A 6,582-nucleotide genomic window follows, 5' to 3' on the forward strand; every position below is an offset into this window, starting at 1 on the left:
CATGGGTCAATCTATGGGGCAGTATCTATGGGGCAGATCCATGGGTCAATCTATGGGGCAGTATCTGTGGGGCAGTATCTATGGGGTGGTATCTATGGGTCAATCTATGGGGCGGTATCTGTAGGTCAATCTATGGGGCAGAATCTATGGGTCAATCTATGGGGCAGCATCAATCTATGGGTCAATCTGTGGGTCGATCTATGGGTCGATCTATGGGGCGCAGCAGTTTCCCATGCTCCCCCCCCCCAGGTTTCCGATGGATCCCCGTCGCCCCCGTGGGGCTCCGGATCGCGGGGGGGGGGCGGTTCTGCTGCTGCTGCTTTTCGCCCTTCCTCCCCCCCCCGCCGCCGCCGCCCCCCCCGCACCGGAAGCGTCGGCGCCCCCCCCCCAAATTTCTCCCCCCCCCCCCGCTTTATCTCTCAGCCTCGGTTTCAGTTTCCGCCTTCATTTCCGACCCCCCCGAACCGGAAGCGTCGCCCCCCCCCCCCCCTCCGTCCTCCTCCTCCTCCAAATCCCCCCCCCCAGTTTTGATGGGGGTGGGGAGGGGGGCGGGGGGGGAGGATTTGGGGCTGGGGTCCGGGGGGGGGGAAGGGGGGGCGGTAAAAATCGGCCTGAGGTTGGAGGGGGACGAAACGGAGCTGCTGGGGGGGGGCAGGGGTGAGTGGGGGGGGGGGCGGGGGGGGCGTATGGGGGGTCTTGGGGTGGGGGGGGCAAATGGGGGGGATATGGGGGGGGGGTCCTGGGGGGGGCAGGAGAGAATGGGGGATGGAAATTTGGGGGGGTGATCTTGGGGTGGGGGGGGGTGGGGGGGGCGAGGAGGGGATACGGGGGGGGGGTCTTGGGGGGGTCATGAAATTTGGGGGGGGTCTTGGGGTGGGGGGGGATTGGGGGGGGCGAGGAGGGGATGTGGGGGGGGGTCCTGAGGGAGGGGGGGGCATGAGAGAATGGGGTTGAGAAATTTGGGGGGGGTCGTGGGGTGGGGCTGGGGGGGCGTGAGGGGGGATATTGGGGGGGTCCTGGGGTGGGGGGAGCGTGGGGGGGGGCGAGGAGGGGATATGGGGGGGGTGGGGGGGGTCCTGAGTGAGCGGGGGGATGAATTGGGGGGGGGGTCTTGGGGTGGGGGGGGCGTGGGGGGGTCATGGATGGGTGTGGGGGGTCGTGGGGGGGTATTTGGGGGGGTCTTGGGGTGGGGGGGGTCGAGGAGGGGATTTGGGGGGGGTCCTGGCGGGGGCATGAGAGAATGGGGGGGAGAAATTTGGGGGGGGTCTTGGGGTGGGAGGGGGTGGGGGGGTCGAGGAGAGGATATGGGGGGGGTGGGGGGGTGCTTCAGGTGGGGGGGTCGTGGGGGGGGGCATATGGGAGGGGTCTTGGGTTGGGGGGGTCGTGGGTGAGGGGGGGGAGGATCGGGGGGGGCTTGGATTGGGGGGGGGGTCGTGGAGGTGATATGGGGGGGGGGGGTCCTGGGTGAGCGGGGGGGGGAATTGGGGGGGTCTTGGGGTGGGGGGGGCGTGGGGGGGGTCGAGGAGGGGATTTGGGGGGGGTCCTGGCGGGGGCATGAGAGAATGGGGGGGTGGAATTTGGGGGGGGGGTCTTGGGTTCGGGGGGGCGTGGGGGGGTCATGGGTGGGGGTGGGGGGTCGTGGGGGGGCATTTAGGGGGTCTTTGGGTGGGGGGGGCAAATGGGGGGGATATGGGGGGGGTCCTGGGGGGGTCATGAGAGAATGGGGGGCAGAATTTTGGGGGGGGGGTCTTGGGGTGGGGGGGGATTGGGGGGGGCGAGGAGGGGATGTGGGGGGTGTCCTGGGGGGGGGGGGGGCATGAGAGAATGGGGGGGAGAAATTTGGGGGGGGGTCTTGTGGGGGTGGCGTGGGGGGGTCATGGATGGGGGCTGGGGGGGGTTTTAGGGGGGGGGTCTTGGGGGGGGCGTGAGGGGGGATATGGGGGGGTCATGGGTGAGGGGGGGGCACACGGGGGGGGCGTGGGAGTGGGGGGGGTCTGGGGTTGGGGGGGGGTCAGGGATGGGGGGGGATTTGGGGGGGTCGGGGGGGGGGGTTGGGTTTGTTTGGGGGGGAGTTTGGGATGGGGGGGGGGGCAGTTTTGGGGGGGGGGGCTGATCGTCGCCCCCCCCCCCCCCACACCTTGATAGGATTCCTGCTGCCCGCAATTGAGGAGCTGGGGGGGGGCAACGGAACCACCGCCCCCCCCAGCGAGGATGGGGAGCGCGGGAGCGGAGAGGAGCCAGGTGGGGGGGGGGCTTTTTTGGGGGGGGGGGGCACGGGTGGGCAATGGGGGAGTGGGGGGGGGAGAGTGGGGGGGGGGGAACCGGGGGGTGGGGGGGCACGTGGGGCATTTATGGGGTGGGGGGGGCGCGGGGGGGGTTGGGGGGCAATAGGGGGGTGGGGCTGGGGGGGCACTGGGGGTATTTATGGGGTGGGGGGGCACGTGGGGGTCGCTGGGGGGCAATGGGGGAAAATAGGGGGTGTGGGGCTGGGGGGTCACGTGGGGCATTTATGGGGTGGGGGGGTGGAGGGGGGGTTGGGGGGCAAAAGGGGGGTGGGGCTGGGGGGTGGCGCGGGGGTATTTATGGGGTGGGGGGGCAATGGGGGGCAATGGGGGAAATAAGGGGGGTGGGGCTGGGGGGGCCATGTGGGGTATTAATGGGGCAGGGGGGGGGCACGTGGGGGGGGCTGGGGGGTCAATGGGGGGCAATAGGGGGCTGTGGGGCTGGGGGTGGAACGTGGGGTATTTATGGGGTGGGGGGGCACGTGGGGGCAATGGGGGAAATAAGGGGGTGTGGGGCTGGGGGGGCACGTGGGGCATTTATGGGGTGGGGGGGTGAAGGGGGGCTTGGGGGGCAATAGGGGGGTGGGGCTGGGGGGGGCACTGGGGGTATTTATGGGGGGGGGGCAATGGGGGAAATAAGGGGGCGTGGGGCTGGGGGGGCCATGTGGGGTATTAATGGGGTTGAGGGGGGCACGTGGGGGGGGGTGGGGGGTCAATGGGGGGCAATAGGGGGATGTGGGGCTGGGGGGGGCATGGGGGGTATTTGTGGGGTGGGGGGCATTTGGGGGTCGCTGGGGGGGGCAATGGGGGGCAATAGGGGGGTGTGGGGCTGGGGGGCATGTGGGGTATCTATGGGGTGGGGGGGCTACGGGGGGGGCTGGGGGGCAATAGGGGGGTGTGGGGCTGGGGGCGTTGTGGGGTATTTGGGGGGGGGGCATCTATGGGGGAGGCACGTGGGGGGGGCTGGGGGGTCACTGGGGGGCAACTATGGGGGGTCGGGGCTGGGGGGGGGTTGTGTGGGGCGACTGCGGGGGGGGGACGTGGGGGGGGCAATAGGGGGTCTCTATGGGTCTCTATGGGGTCTCTATGGGTCTCTATGGGTCTCTATGGGGTCTCTATGGGGTCTCTATGGGTCTCTATGGGTCTCTATGGGGTCTCTATGGGTCACTGTGAGTCTCTGTGGGTCCTCTATGGGTCTCTATGGGGTCTTTATGGGGTCTCTGTGAGTCCCTATGGGTCTCTGGGGGGTTTATGTGGGTCCCTATGGGTCTCTATGGGTCTCTATGGGTTTCTATGGGTCTCTATGGGGTCTCTGTGTCTTTATGGGGTTTCTATGGGGTCTCTATGGGGTCTCAGTGTGTCTCTATGGGGTCTCTATGAGTCTCTATGGGGTCTCTATGGGGTCTCAGTGGGTCTCTATGGGGTCTCTATGGCATCTCTATGTGTCTCTATGGGGTCTCTATGGGGTCTCTATGGGTCTCTATGGGTCTCTCTCTATGGGGTCTCTATGGCATCTCTATGTGTCTCTATGGGGTCTCTATGGGGTCTCCGTGGGGTCTCTATGGGGTCTCTATGGGTCTCTATGGGTCTCTATGGGGTCTCAGTGGGTCTCTATGGGGTCTCTGTGGGGTCTCTGTGGGGTCTCAGTGGGTCTCTATGGGGTCTCTATGGGTTCTCTGTGTCTTTATGGGGTTTCTATGGGGTCTCTGGGTCTCTATGGGGTCTCTGTGGGGTCTTTATGGGGTCTCTGTGGGGTCTCTATGTGTCTCTATGGGGTCTCTATGGGGTCTCTATGGGGTCCCTGTGGGGTCTCTATGGGGTCTCTATGGGGTCTCTATGGGTCTCTATGGGGTCCCTGTGGGGTCTCTATGGGGTCCCTGTGGGGTCTCTATGGGTCTCTATGGGTCTCTATGGGGTCTCTATGGGGTCTCCATGGTTCTCCGGCCCTCAGCCCCCCCTCATTGCATCCCCTCCCCCCGCAGCACCGCACGCCGCCGCCCCTCCCCCACCGCCCTCCTCCAGCCCGGGCCCCGCCCCCTGCTCAGACCACGCCCCCTGCTCGAGCCCCGCCCCTTCGCCTCGAGCCCCGCCCCCTCTGGGCTGGGGCTCCCACGTAGCCCCGCCCCCCGCCGGCGGTTGGGCGGCGGCGGCGGCCGCGTGGGAGTGGGCGGGGCCGACGCTTCGCCACGCCCTCGGAGCCGCCTTCGCCCTATTAGGAGCGGCGGGGGCGTGGCGAGCGTTGGCCCCGCCTACCGGGGGTTGGCGCCGGCGCGCCGTGACGTCACGCGTGGGCGGGGCTTTGGTGCTGCTTGCCGGGGGCGCACGTGCGATTTTCCCGGCACTGGAAGCGGTCGGCGCCCCCCCGCTGCCCCCCCCCGCCGAGCGGCTGCTGGGCGCCCTGCCCCCCCCCTGCCTGGCGTGGGCGCTGCTCCTCGGCCTCAGGGGGGATTCCGGGGGGGGGGCAGCGTCCCGGGGGTCTTTTTCTTTTCGTCCCCCCCCCCCACCTCCGGCGCTGTGGGGTTTGGCGCTGCTGCACGCGGGGGGGGCGCTGGGGGGGAGCATTTGGGGGGCTTTGGGGATGGGGGGGGACGCGGGGTGGGCGTCGCTCGTCCCCCCCGCTTTGCTGGGGGTGCTGGGGGGGGCTTTGGGGGCGTGGGGGGCGGGGAAGGGAGGGAGGGGCGGGCGGAGGGGGGCGGCGTGGGGGGGGGCGGGGGGGGCGGCGATTTGCGCGGCTTTGGAGCTCGTGGGGGGGGCGATGAGGTTGGGGTTGGGGGGGGCGGCAGCTCCGGGTCCGTGGGGGTGGTGGGGGCTTCAGGCGGGGGGGAGGGCGGGGGAGGCCATCATGGGGGGGGCGGCGCTGTGGGGGGGGAGGGGGAAAAAGAACGAAGGGGGGGGGAACGGAGGGGGGGTGGAGATGGGGGGGGGCGCCGGGGGGGGAGAGGAGGAGGAGGAGGAGAGCGATGGGGGGGTCGGGGGGGGGGGCGATCCCACGGCGGGGTTCTGCCCCCCATCGCCCGTGGATCTGAGCCGGAGCATCGAGGAGGCGCTGAGGGGGGGGGCGGGGGGGGGTGGTGCAAATGGGGCACGTGGGGCTGGTGCAAGGGATGCAGCTGGGATTGGTGCAAGGGATGCACGTGGGTCTGGTGCAAGTGATGCAGCAGGGAGTGGTGCAAGGGATGCACTGGGGGGTGGTGCAAATGATGCACGTGGGTTTGGTGCAAGGGATGGGGCAGCTGGGATCGGTGCAAGGGATGCAGGGGAGGTTGGTGCAAGGGATGCACGTGGGTTTGGTGCAAATGATGCACGTGGGATTGGTACAAGGGATGCACGTGGGTCTGGTGCAAGTGATGCAGCAGGGAGTGGTGCAAGGGATGCACTGGGGGGTGGTGCAAATGATGCACGTGGGATTGGTGCAAGGGACGGGGCAGCTGGGATTGGTGCAAGGGATGCAGGGGAGGTTGGTGCAAGTGATGCAGGGGGGATTGGTGCAAGGGATGCACTAGGGGGTGGTGCAGCTGGGATTGGTGCAAGGGATGCACGTGAGTCTGGTGCAAATGGTGCAGCGGGGGTTGGTGCAAATGACACACATGGGTTTGGTGCAGCCGGGATTGGTGCAGGGGATGCACGTGGGTCTGGTGCAAGTGATGCAGCAGGGAGTGGTGCAAGGGATGCAGTGAAGGGTGGTGCAAATGATGCACGTAGGTTTGGTGCAAATGATGCACGTGGGATTGGTGCAAGGGATGGGGCTGCTGGGATCGGTGCAAGGGACGCAGGGGAGGTTGGTGCAAGGGATGCACGTGGCTCTGGTGCAAATGATGCATGTGGGATTGGTGCAAGGGATGCACGTGGGTCTGGTGCAAGTGATGCAGCAGGGAGTGGTGCAAGGGATGCACTGGGGGGTGGTGCAAATGATGCACGTGGGATTGGTGCAAGGGATGGAGCAGCTGGGATCGGTGCAAGGGATGCACGTGGGTCTGGTGCAAATGATGTAGCGGGGGTTCGTGCAAGGGATGCACTGGGGGGTGGTGCAAATGATGCACGTGGGATTGGTGCAAGGGATGCAGGGGAGGTTGGTGCAAGTGATGCAGGGGGGATTGGTGCAAGGGGTGCACTGGGGGATGGTGCAGCTCGGATTGGTGCAAGGGATGCACGTGGGTCTGGTGCAAGGGGTGCACTGGGGGATGGTGCAAATGGTGCACGTGGGGGAGGTGGAAGTGATGCACGTGGGGTTGGTGCAAGGGATGGAGCAGCTGGGATTGGTGCAAATGACACACGTGGGTTTGGTGAAGCTGGGATTGGT

The 6,582-nt window shown here is 67.7% G+C and overlaps 1 long non-coding RNA gene across 1 annotated transcript; it reads left to right on the forward strand.

The window, feature by feature from the left end:
• The first annotated feature begins 583 nt into the window (after positions 1-583).
• Positions 584-4,843, forward strand: LOC149919312 (uncharacterized). The gene is made up of 3 exons (XR_016463548.1): positions 584-657; positions 2,146-2,241; positions 4,265-4,843. It is a non-coding gene; the product is annotated as an uncharacterized LOC149919312 (long non-coding RNA).
• The last annotated feature ends 1,739 nt before the right edge of the window (positions 4,844-6,582 follow it).

Source organism: Phasianus colchicus, chromosome 1, assembly GCF_987193195.1.
Source record: "Phasianus colchicus chromosome 1, bPhaCol1.hap1.1, whole genome shotgun sequence".
Classification (NCBI taxonomy): domain Eukaryota; kingdom Metazoa; phylum Chordata; class Aves; order Galliformes; family Phasianidae; genus Phasianus; species Phasianus colchicus.